At 38.2% G+C, this 24,129-nt stretch overlaps 1 long non-coding RNA gene across 1 annotated transcript in view; it reads left to right on the forward strand.

The window, feature by feature from the left end:
* Positions 1–6,000: 6,000 nt before the first annotated feature.
* The window catches only part of LOC129491087 (uncharacterized), a 39,121-nt gene continuing 20,992 nt past the window's right edge, over positions 6,001–24,129 (forward strand). Inside the window, exon 1 of the long non-coding RNA XR_008660452.2 lies at positions 6,001–6,266. This is a non-coding gene — a long non-coding RNA (uncharacterized lncRNA). The remainder of the gene's footprint in view (positions 6,267–24,129) is intronic.

The following is a 24,129-nucleotide window of genomic DNA, read 5'->3' on the forward strand; positions in this document are numbered from 1 at the left end:
TTAGGATAGGCTTCCCATGAGAGAGTAAGTACAATAATTAAACAGAAGTGGTGAGAGTTGATTAAAGTGATGCGAGGAGTAAATGGGTTCACTTTTACAGGATCTTCTGAAATCTGAGATAAAGTACTGACTCCTTGGCTAATCTCAGTGCAATTACCTACTCATGGAGATCAATACTTTCTTACTATTAAAAAGTAGTGAAAATTTTTAAGATTGTTAAGGAAGAGTAATGTGTTATTAGGGGAGGCAAGGAAAACTTAGATCTAATTTAGATTTCTATGAAAACAGTGGGCATCAATAGGAGAACATGATAAAGAGATATGAGTATTAGGAAAATACCAAAAGATTTGGTTAGAAAGAAATCCTCCTGTGATAGGAGATAAGATTGAAGATCAAAGGGAAATTATAACTGCATAGATCTTGGTTTTATTCATTCATTTGCTCATTCAGCCTGTTCACTGGCCCCAACATAGCTCTCGATTCTATCCCATGTCACATATTCATTGACCAACCATGTGTTTTGGACAGATCAGCAGCTAGAGATCCAAAAACGACTGCTTAGATGGAATGTTTTAGGAAATAGTGTCATCAGTGGTGTACAAAATGGTATTAAACCTTCCCCAGATGATGGATTAAAGAGAGATCAAATTAAAGGCATAGATATAGCCATTTGCTAATCAGAGTTTCACAAGGCATCTGTACCTTAGGCCATTCCTTTTGGGATTTCCACTTGCAAAAAATATAGTGAAATAAAACTTAAACTGAATAGAAGAAAGAATTTCTTAGACTCATTCACATTCAATCAATGTTTACTGAGTGCCTAATATGTGCCAAATATTATACTAAAATGCCGAGGACACAGCAGAGGGACAAAAATTCCCTGCATTTGTGCTGCTTACATTTTATTGATACAGTTAATAAAGATCATAAAAATTTTAAACACTGGAGCAGTGAAGTGAGATTAGGAATCCCTGTGGCTTTAAATATTGAGAGACTTTCATTTCCTTGGAAAGAATTATGTATTATCTTGCATGTATGTGTGAAGGCAAATGAGTAAAGGAAATGCTTCTTTAGCAACCTCTTTCAATTCTCTAAAGTTATTTTCATTATCTAAATATTAAAGAGTGAGAAGGACATTAGGGGAAAAAATAAAGCTTTTTTTTTTTTTTTTTGAGACAAGGTCTCACTCTGTCACCCAGGCTGGAGTTCAGTGGCGCAATCTCAGCTCACTGCAGCCTTGATGTCCTGGGCTCAATCAATCCTTCCTCCTCAGCCTCCAGAGTAGCTGGGACCACAGGCATGTGCCACCATGCCTAGTTAATTATAAAATCTTTTTTAGAGATGGAGTTTTGCCGTGTTGCCCAGGCTGGTCTCAAATTCCTGTGCTCAAGTGATATGCCCACCTCAGGCTCCCAAAGTGCTGGGATTACAGGCACGAGCCACTGCACCTGGCCAAAATAAAGCTTGACATGAGTTGATATGAGGGTGATGAGACTGAGTAAAAAGCTCATAGGATTCCAGCCTGTGTTCATGTAGGTATTCAGAACATGATAGTTAATGTCTGCTACTCTTTACACTACTTTGATTTAGGAGTGACTGTACTTGGCTTTAACAACCTCACTTAGGAGAGATATTGAGAAAGCCAAATATGACAACATGTGGCTATTCAGCATAATGCGGGATCTGAAAAACACAATACGTGAAAATTGATTCAACAAACTGGAGGAGATTATGTGTTTGTTCTGAGGCTATGTAAGCTTGAGTCATGGTTCTGCTCTTTGCCCTCCGTGCAACCTTGGAATATTTTTACTTTATTTCTTTGTTCTGTTTCCTTACATATGAAACAAAGATAACAACATTGCCTACTATATCAATTAGCATAATTAAAGCTTCAGGTAATGGAAAAGCCAGGTAATTTGGCTCAGTTCACAAAGACATCACTTGTTTACTTAATGAGAAAGCTAGAAGTACATGGTTTAGGGTTAGTCTGGTGGTTCCACAATGTGAGGATTCTAGGTTCTCTGTGATTTTCCTGACTTTACCTCCACTGTTGAAAAATGGCAGTGGTGGCTCCAGAAATCTCATTTTCATAATTTCAAGTCCAAAATCTGGAAGAAGTGAGAGCAGGTGGGGGTGTAAGACAGAGAGAAAAACCTCCAAACATGTCTCTCCTCTTTTCAAAGGAAGAAAAAGTGTTTCCAAGAATCCCTCTAGCAGATGTTCTTCTATGCCTCCGTAGCCAAAATGGAATTCCATGGCCACTTCTAGCTGTAAGAGAGGCTGGGAAACAAAGTATTTGGTTTGATATCCTCTATAGCTGGAGAACAGGCAAGAAAGACGGCGCTAACAAAGCTGACCACACCCACATTGCAAAGGCTGTCTATTTTGGTCAGCCTAGAAACCAGGTGCCCATCTAAAGATATCCAATATCTGAAACATTGTTCATGAAAAGCTAAACTGTTGGAGGGATGAATCTGGCTTTTGAGTTGCCGGTTTAAGATCCATGTGTAGACTTTTCTCTTTCGTTGAATAGATAAGAGTATTCCTAGATATACAGGCATCATTTTAAACTTCCGTATGCATATACCAAAAATCATATCACAATCATTTGATCCACATTCTTTATTGGCCCTTTAGATGTTTTTCTTTTTTCTATCAAATTTTTTTGAGAAGTACAAATGTTAATATTACATAAGCAATATTTATCTAACCTAGTTTCCAGAAAAATCCTTATGTGCAAGCCATAAGCACTTGAAAGTGATGCTCAAGGAGGTCCATGGAAGAATTGGAAGCAGGGGAATAGTCTTTTCTTTTTAGGTCATCACACCTGTGTCTTAGAAAAATCATTCCACAGCAGTATGGAATAAGGATTAGAATGAGAGGAGGCAGGGAAAGTGGCTGGAAACTATTGTAGTAATTTAGATGAGAACTGATGAAAGCAAAGGCAGTTAGATTGCAGACATGGAGAAAGAAATAATCAGACTAGAGAATCTAGGTGAAGAAAAGCTACAACAGGCAAGTACTAAAGTTTTAAGTTTGCTAACAGTTACGGTAAAATGGGAAATAAGAGATGTGATTCAATAATGATTATCTAGTAGAAGATTACATACCAGTCAGGAAAATCAACTTTTCTTGAACTCCAACAGGAACACAGTATGTCACACTATAAAGGAATATTGCCCTACAGGGGACACTTGGCAAGAAAATGGCCATTTCTTATCACAGCACCTGATGAAAAGCAAGGGCAATATATTAGTTCATAATTCAGAGATGCAGGTCCATAGAGAACTAAAATAATATTATATAGGCATGTTTGTATAATTTAGCTAATATGAAGAGAGAACTTTAAAAATCTAGATGAATTAACAGCATGTTCTTTAAACCTATGTTTTCCAAACTGCAAATTACGACCTAGAATTTGTGAGATCTAGATAGTAGGTTACAAACAGCACTTTAAGGAATGAAAAAATAGATTTCATATGTATTCATATGTACATGTATACAAATAGAGTATTTGTATTAAGGGTAAGTACTGTAACATAAAACTTGTGTGTGTGCATATGAGTGTGTGTACTTGCGTGTGGAAGTATTCATACCTGTGGCTGAATACATCCCTTACTGCATGTTGTAGTAAAAACAAGTTTGAAAAGCACTGCTTCAGACAGTTTTCCAGTATGTCTCCTCTTGGCTATGATTCTGTCTGAGATTGCTGTACAGTGTAGAAGGGTGAAGAAGCTCTGAGCTGTTGTTTAAAGGCAGATTTGCAATCAAAACTCTTTAGAGATTATGAGAAAACTGATGGCCTCCTAGTTCCACTTGAAGTTATGCCCAGATGGAACCAGCTCCTCTTCATAAAATGCTTCAAAGCAGCTAAGGCAGGGCAAAGTCCATGGATCTGTTCAAATGCTGAAACAAACCCTTGGTTGAAGCTACTGAATCCTGTCCCATAGACTCAATGTGTCTTACTCAGAAGTTTAATTTTAAGTAAGAGCACATCCCAGTCAACATACCAGAATGTACTGGTGTTGAGATACATGTAGATTAGGGCCAACTCCCAGAATTCCCCCAAGTGTGAGACAAGTGAAATAAATGTGTGAATACAATTAGGTGGATAAAAACTAGGGAGTAGCGGAGACATAGTGAATTAGAAAGTGTGTGACTTTCTAAAGCTGGGCAGCCAATACACAGCTGCAGTTCATTGTTGTGTGGGAATGCATCTCAGTGTTTCTAGTCCTCCCCTATTGTCAAGAGACCCCGAAATCCAGATTTTTATGTAAAATAATTAAATATTGGCAACACATCTAAACATTTTAATGATGTATTACAGGACAAAAAATTCCATGGGCAAGATTCACTCCAGTGGCTGCTGATTTTGCCTCTTTTCACCTAGATCAGATTTTTTTAAATCAGTGAGTTCCTTTTTTTGAATAACATTTGTGTAGAAGTCTAATAAATAAAAACATGACCAAACAAAAACACTCCTCTTTCGGGGTGGGGTGAGGCTGGAGCCACAACCACTTGCCTCTTCTCTCTCTCTTTAGCCCTGCCCCAGAGATCCCCCGGTTAAGAAAATAGAGAAACCACAGATCTAAATGCAAAAAGTATGGTCTCTTTGTGATAAGATTCTTTTTTTCTTTAAATTAAAATTGGCAATTTGCCGGCAGGTTCCATTTTTTTGAGGACATTATTATAATAGTAAGATTACATCATCAACATAGGGAAGGATGCTTGTCTCTATGTTTATATATATGTTGGGGCATATATAGGAGAAAATATATAGATCTTTTGAGCCAGAATAAATAATTTAAGCACAAATTATAAATAAAAATGTTTAGGTGCAGTCTGGTTTTAAGCCATTTAAAATTAGAATTGACTCTTTCAAAATCCATTCTGGTATTGCCATATTGATTTAGATAAACATTTAAAATCTGAGATCTACACCAAAGTCATGTAAGTTGGCCCACAGAGCAGCCTGAGATTCTTTGTGGAATAAGGCAGAATGTAAACAAAAAGCCCAGAGATTGTCCTCATCTATGGAATCAAAAGCTGATAATAGATCACAAAATACCTGGGGAAATAGAATTTTTCATAACTAAATTCCCATAAAGTGAAGGGGACAGGACTTTGAGCCCCATGGCTAAATGACATGTTCAAAATCTCACTGTTAATTAGTCATGATGTGGGACTAGAATCTAGCTTTTTTTTTTTTTTTTTTTTTGAAACAGAGTCTCGCTCTGTCACTCAGGCTGGAGTGCAGTGGCATGATCTTGACCCACTGCAATCTCTACCTCCTGGGTTCAAGCGATTCTTCTGCCTCAGCCTCCCAAGTAGCTGGGATTACAGGTGCCTGACACCACACTTGGCTAAGTTTTTGTATTTTTAATAGAGATGGAGTTTCACTATGTTGGCCAGGCTGGTCTCAAACTCCTGACCTCAGGTGATCCACCCACATTGGCCTCCCAAAGTGCTGGAATTACAGGCATGAACCACCGCGCCGGGCCTATGGCTCTTTTAATGCTCTTCCCATCTCCTTAATATGGTGGCAGAAATGGAAATTGACATACATTGAAATATTATTTATTCTTTTCATATATGTCCAATACTATTTATTGCAGAACTATCTCCTATCTACTTTCCTGAGCACAAAGTTTCCAAAATAAAAGCAGCTTTCTAACAGAGATAATCTATCGATATTTTCTCTCCCTTTTCTTGCCTCCTGCCCTCAATCCCCTTTTTGCTAACTTCTGCTGAACTCTCGACCTTGGGTAAAGATGCAGCTTTGCGTGAATTTTTGAAAGTGACTTTTGGTGATTTAGCTGCTAAATGTGTATGATAGAAATCCAGCTTACCTTGGAGGCTCTCAGGGTTTTTAACTTACCGTGCCAGAAAGCAGACCAGTCTGGGGAAATTCAGCTAATGTCTCCCAGCTGTGAAGGAAAAGTGTGAACGGCTCTGTCAGAAAAGCTGCCTCTTTCTCTTCTTTTCCAGACAGTACCTTATACTGAAACATCACTTCTCATTTGCTGTTTGGATAATGGTGATGGAACTGCTGCTTTATTGCCCACGGAGAAGCGAAGTGAAGAGTCTAAAGTGGGTCTTGCAGTTACACTGGACAAAAGAAGTTTGAAACTGAGGCTTGGTCTTGAAGAACACATAGAGAAGGCTGACAGATTATATATATTCACAGCTTTGGCTTAAAGGTTGCTGGTTGACCAAGAAATAATGTAAGAAGAAATGGTCTTTTCTGGAATTGTCCTTCTTTCCAGGTGAGCAAATTAAATGCCATCACTTAGTCCTGGGAGCAAGCCAGCATTTCTTGGTGAATTTCCAAAGCATGTTTGTTAGAATGTTGGAGCTGCTGCATGATTAAGGCTGTTAGAATAAGTGACAGAAACTTAGAAAGCAAAAACCTTCAGAGAGAAATATTAAATTTCAGCCACAGGGCAATAATTGTCAACCTTAATGCTTTATCAAAAAGCAGATACTGAATGACTACCTATGCTTAGCATGATTTGTAGCAAATACTATTGGTTGCCTCTCGGGCAGCTGTTCCCTTTACTTTTTCTTTCCTCTATCATGACCACCTGTCATGATAGAGGCCGAAAATTTTGGAGACTTGCTTTCCCAGCTTCCTTTATAGGGAAGGTTAGTCATGTGACATAATGCTGACCCATGAAGGAAGTTTGGTGGCTTCAGAGAAATATTTTTCTTCATGATTAAAAGTTATATAAAGTGGGCCAGGTACAGTGGCTTATGCTTGAAATCCCAGCACTTTGAGAGGCTGAGGTGGGCAGATTGCTTGAGCCCAGGAGTTCCAGACCAGCTTGGTCAACATAGTGCGACCTCGTCTCTACAAAAAACACACAAGTTGCCGGGCGCGGTGGCTCACGCTTGTAATCCCAGCACTTTGGGAGGCCGAGGCGGGCGGATCACGAGGTCAGGAGATCGAGACCACGGTGAAACCCTGTCTCTACTAAAAATACAAAAAATTAGCCGGGCGTGGTGGCGGGTGCCTGTAGTCCCAGCTACTGGGAGAGGCTGAGGCAGGAGAATGGCGTGAACCCGGGAGGCGGAGCTTGCAGTGAGCCGAGATTGCGCCACTGCACTGCAGCCTGGGTGACAGAGCGAGACTCCGTCCCAAAAAAAAAAAAAAAAAAAAAATACACACAAGTTAGCCAGGCAGGATGGTGCACACCTGCAATTCCAGCTACTCAACAGACTGGGGCAAGAGGATGGCTTGAGCCTGGGAGGTCATAGCTGCAGTGAGTTGTGATTGTGCCACTGTAGTCCAGCCCGGCTCGCTCCATGAGAGTCGTGACTTCCTCTGTTTTGTTTATGGTTATGTTCCCATGCTTACAATAATGCCTGGTACTTAGTACGGTCTCATAAAATTTACTTACTAACTGAATGATTGCATGCAAATATTTGTGAGTGACTGTGATGGTTAGAACTGCAGCAGCCATTTTGCAACCTTGAAGCAACCCATATGACAGGAGCCAGCACCCTGAAGATGGCATAGTGGAAGGTCTTTAATGACACTGTTGAACAACTGAGACAGACTTGTGGAAAATTACCTCTTAACTTCTTGTAATATTATATAACAAATCTCCTAATATTTAAACTGCATTAGTGGCCAGGCATGGTGGCTCATGCCTATAATCCCAATGCTTTGGGAGGCCAAGGTGGGAGGATCTGTTGAAATCAGGAGTTCAAGACCAGCCTGTGCGACATAGGAAGACCCTGTCACCACAGAAAAAATTTAAAAATGAGCCTGAGGTGGTGGCACGTGCCTGTAGTCCCAGCTATTCAGGAGGCTGAAGTGGGAGAATCACTTGAGCTGTGGAGATCGAGGCTGCAGTGAGTCGTGATTGCACCACTGCAGTCCAGCCTGGGCGACAGAGCAAGACCTGTCTCAAACAAACAAACAAATAAATAAGCTGCATTCATTTTTGCATTCAACAAATATTTATGGAGTATCCCTTTTGTGCTAGACTTTGTTCTAAGCTCTAGGGATACAGCAGTGAATAAAACACAGTTCTTGTATCCATTTTAACAGAAAGCGACAGACAATGAACATATTCACAAGTGAATGCATTTCATTTGATGTATAGCACAACAGAGAAAAATAAAGCTAAGTGAGGAGAAATAGAGATTGCCAAGCTGGGGAGGGGTTGTTGTTGCTGTTTTACATAAGGTGATCAGGGAAGACCATAAGGAAAAAGTGATATTTAAGCAGGAATAAAGGAAATGAGGGAGGGAGTCATGCCACTATGTGACTTGAAAGAGCATTTGGGCAGAGGGACGAGAAATGTAAGTGCTCTGAGGTGAGAGCTTGCATAGTGTATTTGAAGAATAGAAGTGGCCTGTGTAATTAGACCAAAGCCAGTGAGTGAGGAGAGTGGTAGGAATGAGCTAATGAGGTAGTGGGCAGCCATCTCAGAGGAGCTTCGTAAGCTATTGGAAGGACTTTAGCCTTAATCTGCATGAGATGAGAAGCTATTTGGGTGAAGGGATGTTTAAGCAAAGGAATAACAATCTGATATATTTTTAAAAGATCCCTCCGGCTATGGTATTAAGAATAGACTATAGGGCTTGAGTGGAAACAGGGAACCATTTAAGACTTTGAAATAACACAGGCAAGAAATGATGGTGGTTAGATCAACATGAAACAGTGACGGTGGTAAGTGATCAGATTTATATATATTTTGGAGGTAGAGCCGTATTTTCTGAAGCACTTTAGATGAAAGACTATGACTATATACTTTTGTTTTGGAGATTTTTAAAAATGTTATTTGTCCACTCACTCCCTTGCCCATCCACTATTTATCAAAATGTTCCAAGGCATATTTTCATAAGCTTTTTTTTTTAGTAATTTGCCACTTTATATTTAGCATTAAACCATCCTTGATGATGATTATTACTTCTGTAATAATCACTTTTGACCTCAGAAACATTCCTGAGAAGAAAGAAAACTGCTTGTGAGGCCAGGTGTGGTGGCTTATGCTGTGATCCCAATGCTTTGGGAGGCTGAGGTGGGAGGATTGTTTGAGCCCAGGAGCTGGAGACCAGCCTGGGCAACAGAGAAAGACCCTATATCTAAAAAAACAAAACAAAAATTACCCAGGCATGCTGATGCACACCTGTAGTCCCAGCTACTCAGGAAACTGAAGCAGGTGGATTGCTTGAGCCCAGGAGTTCGAGGATGCAGTGAGCCATATCACTGTACTCTTTCAAAAAAAAAAAAAGAAAGAAAGAAAAAAGAAAAAATTAAAAAGCCTGCTAATTTTATCTCATATGCACAATTTTAAAGTATCCAAGTCTACTTTGGATTTCTTTCCAATATTGAACGCTAGAGCTAGTTATCAAGTTAATTTATAGAGTCCCAAGTCTTTAAGAATTGAATTACTTAACAGGGTCTTGTCCAACTTTCTTTTTAAAGATGGAGAAACTGAGGCTGTAATAATTCCTGTGAGTTTTGGTTTTTCATTAGTATAATGAAGTAATAGTGCTAAATGTTTCTCCAAGGGCACCTCTATTTAAAAATTTAAGTTTATTATAGTATCACACTTCCTTTAAATATCCCAAGCCAGTACAGCTTGAATTCCATTTTGCTTGACAGACATCAGGAAATCCATATGTTGACAATGTTTTCTTTCCCAAGTATTTCAAGGAATACTTGAGGAATGCCTATATGTTCCAAGATCCAACCTGGTTGTCATTTGTCATTTCAGCCAACTGACTTGCTCTGACCACAGGCCAAGGCAATATAATTATTGCTGTTCTCTTCTTGTCGATTTTAGGCCACCTTCTTATTTTTAGTAAAGACAGTGCCATAACTTTCAGTGAGAGTTTCCTAAGGTCTGGAGGATAGTGTGGTGTGATTCCAGTGAAGAGTGACTGGTTTGATTCTCTCAGTCCTGTGAGTTCGCAGGTTTAAGTTTTTTTATTGTGGTTCACTATCGGGTTCCTCTTTCTTTGGTTCTTTTGCTTGGCTTTAGTGTGGTTATGGACATATGACTATGTAAAAGGGATGAGTTTAGTTGTCCTAAATAAAGTACCCAAAACACAGCTACCATATCTAATATGACAGTTATATTAGTTTCCTGTGGCTGCTGTAACAAAGTACTACAAGTTGGGTGGCTTACAGCAACACAAATGTAGTCTCTGACTGTTCTAGAAACTAGAAGTCCAAAATCAGATTTCACTGGGCAGAAATCAAGGTATCAGCAGGTCTGCATTCCCTCTGGAGGTGCTAGGGGAAAATTTCTTACCTCTTTCAGCTTCTGGTGACCAACTGTATCCCTGCCTGACTCCGGTCTCTGCCTCCATGGTCACATTGCCTCCTCCTCTTCTGTCTGTGTCAAATCTCTCTTTGCCTTCCTTTAATAAAGGTGCATACTGTGCCATTCAGGGCCTATTTCGATGATCTCCCACTCTTAGGATCCTTAGCTTAACCACATCTGCAAAGACTCTTTTCCAATAATGTAACATTTACAGATTCCAAGGATTAGAACCTGATATCTTTGTGAGCTGTTATTCAGCCTACAACTGTAGTCTTTGGTGTTATTCCCCAAATGTTTCCAATCTGTACTCTTCTGGGCAATGGTAATATTGCACTACCTGACTACCTTTGGTTGGGTGGAGGATGCAGCTAGCTATGGCCAATGAGTAAAAGTAACTTGTAACACACGCAGGCTAAAGCATGTAATTGTCACTGCAGGAACTCAAGAGCTTGACCCCTCCGCTGTGAGCTAAACAATTTTTGGAATGATGGCTGTACCATCAATCCAAGTTCCAGAGAAGAAGACAAGGAATAGAGTCCCCTGATGACCTGTGATGACATAAAGGATGAGCAGAGAATAAACTTGTGCTATTAAAAGTCTCTAATTTCGTTTTTGTTTTGTTTTATTTGGTATTTATGTGATATACCTTAACTTAAATTGACTGACACATCCAGAATCTAAGCTCCCAATAACCTGAAGTTCAGAAAAGTAAAAACAGTTTTTCTTTCACAATAGTCCGAGACCTGCCTCCCAAATGATTACAAGTGGGAAATTCCTTTGTTCATTTCTCCCAGAGAAAATCCTGTTACCAACTCACATCAGAACTCAGTAACTGATCATCAATACATTTCCTAAAATGTGAGGGTTTTCTAAATTAATAATGGCTTTATCGAGATAAAATGGGATATAATTCATACATCATACAATTCACCCCTTTAACATATATAATTTAGTAGTTTTTAGTATATTCACAAAATTGTGCAATCATTACCATTATCTAATTTTAGAACATTTAATCATCCCCCCAAAAAAACCCCTATACTCAATTAGCAGTCACTCCCCGTTTATAACTCCCTATTTTCATCTTCTTCCAACCACTTTATGTCTCTATGAATTTGCCTATTCTGGACATTTCATATAAATGAAATCCTACTCTTCGTGGCCTTTTTTAACAAGGCTTATTAGCACAATGTCTTCAAGGTTCATCCATGTTGTAACATGTATCTGCACTTCATAATTTGACTCCTGATTAAAACTTTAAGCACAACACTTCATCCCACTCCTCTAGCACTTTCATTTGTAAAATGGAGAGATAATAATAGCATCTATCTCCTCAATTGCTGAGTTACATGGATTAACATGTGCAAATTGATTAGGACAAAGCCTCGTAATAATTGCTCAAGAAGTATCATGAGAAGAGTAATTCTTTAGCCACATTGAATTGCTATCAATTTCCCCAATAGTCCAGATCAACCATTACCTGCTCTATGAAGGCGTTTTGACTACTTCATAGTCTTGGACTCTCGACTTTTCTCATCACGGTGCCTATAATACTGGCTTTCCCCCAGCCAAATGCTTTCCTCCTAAAGGGTAAAATCTAGGGGGAAGGGTTAATATTTTTTAAATGTTTGGATTCCCAAGGGTATCCCATTGTTTGCCACATAAAAGACAATAAGTATTTATTGAACGGTGCTGTATGCTATTTCTGCTTGGAATGGAAATGTGACCAGCAGATCTTTCCATGCTCTTTTCAAGTCTTTTGGTTTTGCAGGTATAACTATTAATTACAGGTCTTCTGGCTGTCTTTGTTTTCCTTTTTCTCTTTAAGGCCCACATAGTACCTTTGTTCAGAAACCCAATAGTTTCTGAATATCACATCTTAGCCCCCTTTCCATCCCTGGAGCTACAAGTATTATTACAAATGAAGAACATAGGAGTCAGATGCATGCTCTTTCTGGTTTTGAAATTTATCAGGCAGACTTCTGGGTACTTATTTTTTAGTTAGTCTGGAAACTCAATGTAGAAATATCTCACCTTATAAGATCCATTTACTTAGGATTTATGTGAAAAGAAGGTGCTATTTCTTTGCTGCTGTATTTTGTCTCGTTATCTCTTCTTGTTAGTTTTCATTTCTGTATGTAATTTTCCATGTAGATGATACAAAATAAAACAAGACACATATTCAAGGAATCTTTTATGTACTTATTATCTTTAAAAATATATGATTCTGATCACTTTGCTAAGGTGTATCTATCATCTTTCTCCATTGCAAAACTACTATTTCTTTTTTTAAGATTAATAAGTATTTATAAGGAGATACTTTGAGATTGTATAAATATTCTGTTTCTCATCAAATTTTTACACACTAACTTAGCATCCACTGATAATTCTTGTCTGGGTCAAATATTACCATGAAGGTTGCAACAGTGGTGATTTTCAAACTTTACTGCATTTAGAAGGAAATTGCATGTATAGTGCTCCTGCCAAAAAAATGCATAACTTGAGTCTGATCATGAGAAAACATCAGACAAGCCAAAAGTTGAGAGTGTACTACAAAATTAATGGTCTGTAATCTTAAAAATGTCAATGTAATGAACGAAAAGGGAAGGCTGAGAAACCGTTACAGATTACAGGTGCCCTAAAAAATAGGACAACTAAATGCAGTGTGTGGTTTTAGACTGGATATTGAACCAGAAAAGTTTCCTATAAAGACATATTGGGACAGTTGGTGAAACTGGGATATTTACTATAGATTAGATATTACCTTATAGCTAATATCTATATTATCTAATATCTATATTGTATCAATGTTACATTTTTAAATATGATAACTTCATCATCCTTGTGTGAAAAGAATACTGTTAATAAATAAATAATGATGATTAAGGAGTAATAGGGAAGGATATTGGCAATTTATTCTCAAATGGTTCAGAAAAATCAGTATGCATATATACAGTTAAAGCAAGAATGATCAGGCAAGTGTGGCAAAATGTTAACAATGAATGGGTAAATCTAGATAAAGTCTCTTTGTACTATTCTTATAATTTATGTTTGAAATAGTTTCAAAAAAGTTACAACAGTTGCTTTGTGTAAAAACAAATGTATAATTTTATAATCTTGGACACAATACTATTTTGAATGTGACAAATATTTAAAATTTTTATATAGAAGTCTGTTCTTTTGATTTCTATTTCTTAACTGCAAGGAACTTCTCTCTCTGTTTCTCCAATTGCGGAGAAACTCCTATTTATAAAACCAAAATAGGTGAGGATTTACGATAAGTAAGGAAAACTAGAAAAAAATGGCATAATCAGACCTTTGGAAACTTGGAGCATCAATAATTGCAATTTATGACTCAGGGGTTTCTTTAAAAATCTAGCCATTCTCTCAGCAGCTTGTGGTCATTGATCTTTTGCCGGAAGACAATGCTATTCTCAGGACTTGCTTTTTCCTGTTTCTGATTCTCTCTGCTGAGTCTGTTTCTCTTTGTGTGTTTAGTATTCAAAATTACTCAAAGGAAGATATAATTGAGTTACTTAATAACCACCTAATACCGAGCACTACAGCTGGGCAGAGTTCTCACACTATTCCATATCATAAGCATCTGGACTCTCTTATTTTGAACTCAGGACCCCAATTTGATGTGCATCAGAGTCAACCAAACTTCAGACTTAGCAGCCTCAACAACAGAGTTGGTAGTCTATGTTACATTATAAATTCATGGTCCAGTGAGCTATGGTCAGTGTATTGTGTCCATAGGACACAAAGGAGAGAAACCTATGAGGAAGGAACCATCTGTGACCACTTTGTTCAAAGGGGACATTGCCTTCTCCCTCCCTGGGCCTATCTAAGGAAATGAGGATTTGCTAGAGCCTTTCTGGTTAAATCTATATATTCTCCATAGGAAAACAAAATAATTTTACTTTCTTTATCTAAGCCACTGGGTAGGTATCAAGAAAGTATGGTCACTAAAAAAAAAAGAATGAAATCCTGTTATTTGTGGCAACATGGATGAGCATGGAAGACATTATGTTGAGTGAAATAAGCCAGGCATGGATAAGATAAATACCACGTTCTCACTCCTATGTGGAAGCTGAATAGGTTGCTCTCATAAAAATAGAGAATATAATAGTAATTACTAGAGATGGGGAAGGATGCAGGGAAGGAGATACAGAGAGATTGGTTAATAGATACTTCATTATAGCTAGGTAGGAGGAATAAGTTCTCGTTTTTCTACAGCACAGTAGGGTTACTATCATTAACAGTTATTATTTAGTTTATATTTTCAAATAGCTAGAAGAGAGGATTTTTAATATTCCCAACTGCAAAAAATGATAATTGTTTGAGGTAATATACTAATTACCCTGATTTTGGTCATTACATATTGTATACAGGTATTGAAATATCACACTGTATTCCATAAATGTGTATAATTATTATGTGCCAATTAAAGATAATACAAAATTAATCTTAGTAAAAGAAAGGAAGGAAAGAAGTTAAGTCCCTTGTGCCACAAAGCACATGAAGTTCAAAGTCAGAGAGATTGGCTCCAATTCCTACTCTCATCACTTATTGGCTATATGGCTTTGGAAAATTAACCTGTATAAATCTTTGTTTCTTTGTTGGTACAGTGAAGATGAGAATAATAGCTCTTTGGAAGATTAACTGATCCTATGAGAGGGTTGTTGTGGAGATTAAATAAAATGTGTATAAAGCATTTAGCATAGTGTTTGGCTCTTAATAAGAAGCCAGTAAAAGATAATAGATGTTATTACTGTAAAATCTGCTTTGGAGCCACTGGCCATCTGTAGCTAAGGGCAGTATATGAAGCTTTTTTCAGTAAATTAATTTGTGGGTGTTGGGAGTTACCCTGTATTTTTAGCTTCTCTGCTGTCTAATTTTTTTAATCATTTTTTATTTTGAAATAGTTTAAGACTCACAGGAATTTGCACAAATAATTTCCATATACCCTTCACCCAGCTTCACCCAAAGATGCCGTATAACTATATTATGTTGTGTAAGCCGGGAAATTGATATAATAAACTGTTAACTAAAATATAGACCTCATATGGATTTCACTGGCTGGATGTTTCTCCTTTCTTCCAATTTATTCTCATCCTAATCTGTTTCTTTCTCTTCTTCCAGATGCATTTATAGTTTACAGGTAACATATTCCAAATTTAGGATGAACAAAATGAAGCATTCTATCTCACTGAACAATAAGATCAAATATTTATTAGGGCTTCGTTCTAGTGTAGTCATCATACTCCTAGTAAGATGGTTAAGAACTTTTCTTTAACATATCGATCTTTCTTGACATACAAGAAAGAGGCATTCTTAAGGGAAGTCCAATCCTTCTAAAGACACATAAGGCAAAGGGAATTTTGGCTTTGAAAATAATGGAAGAACATTATATTACATCACAGCAATTGTCACTACAGCTGGTTAATTTATTATCAGCACATGAATATAATGATCCTCTAAAATTTGTCAACTCTGGCCCCAAAGAATAGAAGACACCAATGTCCAATCGGCAGAATACTAAGAGCCACAAATTGGCTTCCCAACCCCTGTAGATTGATGGGGATAACCCCTTCCCAGGCCTAACACTTTTCTCTGCATCCTGAAATGTGATGATACCAAATGCAGGTTCAGTGAAGGAAGGCCTTTAGTTTGGACAGTTGTGTAAGAAAAGAAAAGATGCAATTCATTCTCATTCATGCCTCGTGTGCCCTGTTTTTCCAATAGATTTGTAAAATTTTTGACTGTTCATATATTTATATTTGGAATCACAATTTAGGTCTGAAATAGATTTTTTGAAACTTCTTTCACAGATACTTCAATTGTGGCTTTGTGTTTTGTTTTATACTTTTTATTTTGAAACAAATACCGACTCACAGGAAACTGCAAAAATAATACAGAGATCCCTGGGTACTCATTACCCAGCTTCTCCCAATAGCAGTATCATGCATAACTATAGTACAATATCAAAATCAGGAAACTGACATTGGTACAATACAATACAAAACTGAATAGTATTCAGACTTTGCCAATTCTTACATGAACTTACTTCCCTGCGTGTGCATGCATGTGTGTGGTTCTATGTAATTTTATCCTGTGTATTGATTCATGCAGCCACAATCAAGACATAGAGCTCTTTCATCATTACAAGGAAACTCCCTGTGTTACTTCTCACTCAGCAGTTCTATCCCCTGGTGTCTTATTCACTGCTCCCACTATCTTAGACTCATCTAAATATGTTTTCCCCCCAGAAAAATTCAAGCTGTAAATATGGTTTAAAGCTCCTACTTGATGGAATTAGGATAGTCTTTGACATATATGTCATAACCAGGCAAATAGTTTCTATCTGGAATAACGTTTAACTCAAAAATTAGATTTTGCACTGCTTTTAATTAATCATGCAATGAGGTGAAGAAGATTTTAACTTTTAAATAGTAGATCTTAGTAATTTTTTCTAAAGGAATGAACTGTCTTTGGAAAAATACATGAAGAAGTGACTGTGCAGAAGGTGAGCCCTTAGAGAGTCTCGGTGAGTTGGTGCTGGAACTTCTAAGGAAGGGAGGAACTCAGCTATAAAACAAGGGCAGGAGTATGTTGTTTTGCGTCTCAAAGGGAAGGGAAAGTGAGTGGCCATAGGACATTTTTAAGAGTGTGGATGCTTAGAATTCCCTTTAAGGTTATTTACGTTAGTGTAGTTTGAGCTCCTCTTTCATCTTGGCCCAGAACTTTTCAAGAAAGTCTGTTAAACTTATGTTCTTTTGTTTTTGTATTTGTTCACTTACTCGACAAATATTAATTGAACAAATTTTATGTCCTCAGCATATTCTAGTCTTTGAGGTTACAGCAGTGACTATGTCCAGGTCTGTGATCTCATGGAGCTTATATTCTAGTTGGGAAGAGAGAGTAAACAGATAAATATACAGCATGTTGGCTACTATCAAATATTATAAAGAGAAAGCAGGGTATTGAGGTAGAGAGTGGGAGGGTGTTACTTTAGACAGGAGGGTCAGAGGAGGTGGCATTTCAGTGGTAATCCAGATGCAGTGAGGGAGCAACCTGAGCAGCTATCTGGGAAGATCCCATCCCAGGCTGAGGGAACAGCAAGTGAAAGGCCCCTGAAGTTGAAGTCATTTGGCACTTTAAGAAACAGAAAACAGGACAGTGTGCCTCGAGAGCAGTGAAAACAGGCAGTTTTAGGAAATGATGCACATGATCATTGTGGAAAGTAAGGCAGGACTGAGTTCCATATAGTGAAATGAGTAGAAGAGAAGAAACTTCTAGAATTCAGGGGTCTGAAACTTGCACTGGCTCTGAGAATACAAGCCATCATTTCCCTCTCTCAACTCAGAAACTTTATATAGTACTTTGAACTTCTGGAACAAAGGAATTGCTAGTGGTTGAGGACATTAGAGGCAAGGAGGTGCTAACAGATATACAGGTTTATTTGACACAACTCTTTAGAAATATTTGAACCTTTATCAAAATTTTTATTTTAGATCATCATAGCTTTCCAACAAGCTATCGTGTTACTACAGTGTTCTAGTGATTCTTTAATAAGGGTCATTAAAATTTAATAATAAAATCTCTAGGATGTAAATTACATGAGCGTGACAACTTTGTCTCCTGTTCCACAATTTCTCTGACCTCTGCAAAAGTTCCGGGCACATAATAGGAGCTCAGTAAGTACCTGCAAAAGGAATGAAAGTAATAAATCACTTATTCAGTTTTGAAATCCAAACAGTGCACATATCCATCCTTAAAAAAGTAAATTTGTTTATTTAAAACTTTAACATCATGAATAATTATGTATCGGTGACTTTTCTCTAACCAGAAGGTAAATAGTACACAGTCCGTTAGTTCATTTTGGCTTCCTAAGTAGAGTATTTTTATTAAAAAATACAATATGATTATGGAGCATCTGTAATAGCCTCTAAGATTTTTCAAGCAATCAAAGCTTAATTCATATAGCCAATATTCTCATCCAGATTTTGTGACATATTACCAAGTATCAGTTTGAGTAGTGTCAATCTGAACTGAAAATATGCCAGGTTTATTAACACCAGCATTAACAGACTTTTAATTAAGTTGCTGATTCTGTCAGTACTGTTGTTCCTGAAAAGAGCTGTATAAGCATTTCTTTTTAGATAATTTTTATTCCATAATTTTTATTTCTTACAAGTGGGAAGTGGGGCAAAGTTTCAACAAATGTGCAAGAAGCCAAGCAAAATTTCATGACATGTTGTTTGCTCTGAAAAAAGAGGTTCTCAGCATCATGCAATATACCCATGTAACGAACCTGCTCATGTACCCCCAAATCTAAAATAGAAGTTGACATTATTATTAAAAAATAATAAATATATTTTAATTTGTTTCTCAAAATATAAAGTCTTGCTTATCAGGAATTTTAAATGTACTATTTAATGAGTTAAAAATTACTTTTTAAAATATACAGATTGATCCCTCTGGAATCCTGGCTCTTGGATAGGTGGTTGACAGAATCTTCAAGAGTGTTTATAATGTATCTTTCAGTGTGCTGGAAGTGAAAATTACATTTCTCATGCTGTTTTATGCTCGTAAGGATTTCTGCCTTTATTATCCCATGCTGTAATAAATGCTATGTCTTTGTACCAAACATACAATACAAAAAGGCACTTGCATCCATAAAAACTGCATAAGATGTGATATTCTAGCCTCATTATATAATTTAGATATTCCATCAAAAAGCAGAGACTTTATTTTCTGAATTGGAAGGCATAGTCCTTAAAAGATTATTACTATTTAAATGTTCGAACCGTGCAGTCTAAATTAGAATATTTACCTAAAATATGTTTCTATTCACATTCATTAATTTGTCTGTCAATATTTTGCTCTGTATCCAACCCACACAAGTTGGGTTTTAGAAATGTTATCTTTCTGTATGGAATAATTTGATTCAGTTCTTCAAGTCTAAAGTTAGATTTTTTTTCTAGCTCGTGAAACCTCAGCAACTATTTTTATATTTCTTTCATTGATCATTATTTCATATATCAACTTAGTTCTTTGTATCTGACCTTTGTTTGGAGGTATGGATTCCTTTAAAGCAGTGATTCCCCAACCTTTTTGGCACCAGGGACTGGTTTCTTGAAAGACAGTTTTTCCACAGACGAGAGGGTAGGATTGGAAGGATGGTTTTCGGATGAAACTGTTCCACCTCAGATCATCCGGCATTAGATTATCATAAGGTGCATTCAACCTAGATCCTTCACATGTACAGTTCACAGTAGGGTTTGCACTCCTATGAGAATCTAATGCCACTGCTGATGTGACAAGAGACTGAGCTCAGGCGGTAATGCTCACTCACCCCTGCTCACTTCCCGCTGTGCAGCCCGGTTCATAACAGGCCAGGGACTAGTACCAGTCTGCAGCCCTGGGGTTGGGGACCCCTGCTTTAAATGGAAAACACATACAGCTTTTTAAAGGAGTACTCGCTCTTCTTACGAGATATACATCCACTTTACTTTCTATTCATCACCATTGTAGCTTCTGCCAAGAGTAATTTAGCACTTGTGATAGATTGATTGCAAAAACGTTTCCAAATTCTCTACCCCTCTCTCTGTCCTTGCTCTTTGCCACGTGACTTTGCACCTCCTCTCAAGAGGTAGATTCTATTTCCCCACTCCTTGACTCTTTGAAGCTGGGCCGACCTTGTGACTTGCTTTAGTCAACAGAACACTGCAAACACTGAGCCTGAGCCTTGTGTACTTTTGCTGTGTCTCTTGGACCTTTCACCATGTAAATGAGCCTAGTCTAGCCTGGCTAAAGGATGGAGACCACACGGAACAGAGCTGAGTCCCCCCATTGAGGACATCCTAGACCTGTCAATCTGTCAGCTAACTGTTGATGCATGAGCAAGTTCATGTGAGACCAGCTGATCCCAGAGCAAATCACCAAAACCACCAGCCAACCCACAGATTTGTGAACAAAATGAACGTTTATGGTTGTATGCCACTGAGGTTTGGTAGTTGCTTGTTACACAGTATTATTGTGGCAATAGACAACAAATATATTCCTTAACATTGTTTTCGTGCAGTTGGCCGCAAAGATTCTTAGAGGGCAATGCTAATCAAGCAACTGATATTGAGTTCCTATGTACTTAACGTCATATCTCTCCCATAGAAGGAGCTCCAGAAATATTTACTGAATTTACAAATAAGTAAACTTATTCACTGAATACACTATACTTGATGTTATGTGAGAGACATTTCTTTAGAAGGTTGCATTTCCATAAATATTAAAAATTAGAAATAATTCTCCCTAGAAATTCCATAGGAAGGTCTTGTGGCCAACTTTCCTGGGTAGCCAAAATGGAAACTACTGACATCACCCCCACATCCTTGGAGCTCTCAGGCAGGGCTGGTGTTGGTGGCCCCACACTTGTGGCTGCTCTTTTGCCTATGGTTCCCATGGGTATGCCAGATGCATGGCCTGCACCTTCCCAGATGTATGGCCACCTACCTTACCTTGTCTTGCCTTGCTTATGCATGCCTTTGTCCACTTCATTCCAGGGGATGCTCTTGTTTTCTGCTGACTGCATTCTCTGCCCCACTGCACCTTTAATTTGGACCTAGCCCTTTAAACTCCAGCTCAGTTGGGATCACTGGCAACTGTCCCACACTTTCTGGGGTCTGCAAAAGGCAGTTCCCCTTCTCAATTGCCTTCTAGGCTTTTACATTCATTGTGTCAATTTATTTTCAAAGCAAGCCTCCAAAGGAGGTATTGTTATCTTAACTGAAAACACAGGTTCAGAGAGGTTTGTCGCTTGTCCCAGGGTACAGTGTTAGTAAATGGAGGACTAGGAACTAGTCTGAAGTCATGGCCTGTGCCCTAAATCCTGTGCTCTGAACTACACACTGCTGTCCCCTTATTTGCTACCAACTTACAATGAGAGTGTGAGCAATTTGTTTAACTACTCTGGGTCTTGGTTTCACCATTTTTGATATGAAAGCGTTAGTTTAGGATGGTCTATAATGGCCCATACAATTTCCAGTATATTTTTTTTTTACTTACTTAGAAATGTGTTTTTTCATTTACTAAACATGTTGGCTTTTTAGATTAAAAAAAAAATCTCTTTTGAATTGTGGTTAGAGAACATAATCTACATGATACCTGGTATCAAAACATTTTGAGATTTGTAGACTAGCAAGTGATGAATTTTCATAAATTTTCTGTCTAGGATGTATACTGTTTAATCATTGGGTTTGGGATTCTATATATGCTTATAAGATCAGGACAGTCATTATGATGTTCAAGTTTTCTATATGCTTATTGATCTATTTGTTTGTTAACTGTTACAATGAGTATGGTAAAATCATGCCACGATTGTGGATTTGTAAATTCGTATTTTTACTTCTTTTAGTTTTTGCTTCATATATATATATATATATGAAAAGAGAGAGAGAGAGAGAGAGACAGAGTTTCGCTGTTGCCCAGGCTGGAGTGCAGTGGTGCGATCTTGGCTCATTGCAACCTCCACCTCCTGAGTTCAAGTGATTATCCTGCCTCAGCCTCCCAAGTAGCTGGGACTACAGGCACGCACCACCACGCCCGGCTAATGTTTTGTATTTTTAGTAGAGATGGGGTTTCACTGTGTTAGCCAGGATGGTCTTGATCTCCTGACCCTGTGATCCACCCACGGCGGCCTCCTAAAGTGCTGAGATTACTGGCATGAGCCACCATGCCTGGCCTGCTTCATATATTTTAGGGTGTGTTATTATGTCCATAAAAGTTTAGACTTTAAGAAATATTCCTATAAATTGTATGTTTTATTATTAGAAAATGTCTGTCTTTATCTCTAGCAATGCTTTTAGCCTTAGAGGGTGTTTTGTTCGATATTACCATAGGTAAACAGACCCTTAAACAAGCAAGTCTCATGGGAGGCAATAAAAATGCATCCTTATTTTTTTCTCCCAGTCTTTGAAATATATTCACTGGGGAGAAATTTTCCCTGATTCTGGAGAAAAATTCTGGACTCAGATTTTTCCATAGGTAATAGAAAGTTCAATGGTGACTTTAGATAGCAAAACATCTTAAATTAATAATTACATCATCTAGTATGATTAAAATGAAACCCTATGTTTTAGACACAGAGATGTGCAGCTCACATCTCTGTCAAAACAGCATTTGCTTCCCAGCTGTAGGGATTGCCAGGGCTGATGATAAGAAAGGCTGTTACAGAACTTGACTCCCAAATAGCAATGGGTATAATAGAACACAAAAAATAGAGGTCAGTGGTGATGCTCGACCCCCAGAAGCCAGGGGCACAATTATTATTATGACTGGCAAAGTTGAAGTGCTAGCCATGACAGCTTGACTTGCAGAGAGTTTTGAGACAGTTAATATAGTGTGAGTACTAAGTACAAAAGAGGTATCCAACAAAGGTATTACTCAGCTTGTGCCAGCAGGAGAAATCAAGAGCTGTTGACCAGGAAAAAGAGAGCAGACCCCCAATGAAAAGTCACAATCCCTATTCCAGTTTCAGACTCAGAATCCATTGACCAAAGAGGTGATCTGGTCCAAAGCGGGAAAGATCCTATAATACCATAACAGGTATACATGATAATTACTTCCTCAGTCCTTAAAAGGTACTTATGGCCACTTACTTGGGCAGCTGTTCACTGAGGTAAGGATAATTTCCATACTTTTTGAAGATGTATGGACACAGGGTCTGAGTTGACACTGAAGGCCAAAGACATGAAGTGTCATCATGTTCCCCTGGATAGAGTAGGAACAAATGGCAGGCAGGTGATAAATGGAGTCCTGGTCACCATATTTCTTACAGGATCCACTGGGTCTATAGACCTTCTGGAAGCTGCTTCCCTTGCCCCTAAATTGTCATTGAGTTGGACATATTGTCAGATTCTGTGACCCCCATATTGGGATTTTGTGGTCTATGGAGTAAGAGCAATCATAGTGGAGAAAGCCAAGTAGAAGCCTTGAAATTTGCCCACCCAATGACCAAGATAGTAAATCAAAACCAATATTGCATCCTGGAAGTGGGGAGGCTACAGTACAGATTAGTAATAACTTTAAAGATTTAAGGGATGCAGGGGTAATCATTTCCAACATATCTTCATCTGATTGAGCATTCTGGTGCTGTGGAAACTGGATGAATTCTTAAGGGCAACTTGAAACCAGTGATTCTTAACTGGTGGTGATTTTGAACCCCAGGGGTCATTTGCAATATCTGGAGTCATTTTGGTTGTTACCACTGTGTATATGTGTAGTGATGCTACTGGCATTTAGTGGATTGAATCCAGGGTTGCTGCTAAATATCCTATGATGCAAAGAACAGCCACCTATGACAAAGAATTATATGGCCCAAAATGTCAGTAGTGCTGAGGTTGAGAAATCCTAGTGCAGAGTACTATTAGCACAATGAAGTATTAGCTCTGATTGCAGCCATTAGGCTGAACGTGATCTTTGCTACTGCAGATAAATAGGGCCTCCAAAACATGGTATGTAGTCATTTATTTGGCAAATAATATCTTGACTACCTCAATAAAGAAAGGAAATCAGAAACAGCCACTGTCACTTGGAAGAGTTAACAATATGCATTCATAATTTTACCTCCAGCTGGCAGCTCCTTTAGGGTTGGCCTCAGTTGCAGAGAGCTAACCTGGTTGAGGTCACATCCTTTCTGTGGCATCTTGCATCTTATGGCTGAGCAAGACAGTGGTGTACAGGCCCACACATTCTGGCCCAAGACAGAGAAATGCTGAGCCAGAGTACCCTGCCAGGTTGGCCAAGGATCTGTCAGGCCTGCTTCCCAGTTTGACATCTCCCTCTG

The sequence above is a fragment of the Symphalangus syndactylus genome, chromosome 1, assembly GCF_028878055.3.
Source record: "Symphalangus syndactylus isolate Jambi chromosome 1, NHGRI_mSymSyn1-v2.1_pri, whole genome shotgun sequence".
In the NCBI taxonomy this organism is placed as follows: domain Eukaryota; kingdom Metazoa; phylum Chordata; class Mammalia; order Primates; family Hylobatidae; genus Symphalangus; species Symphalangus syndactylus.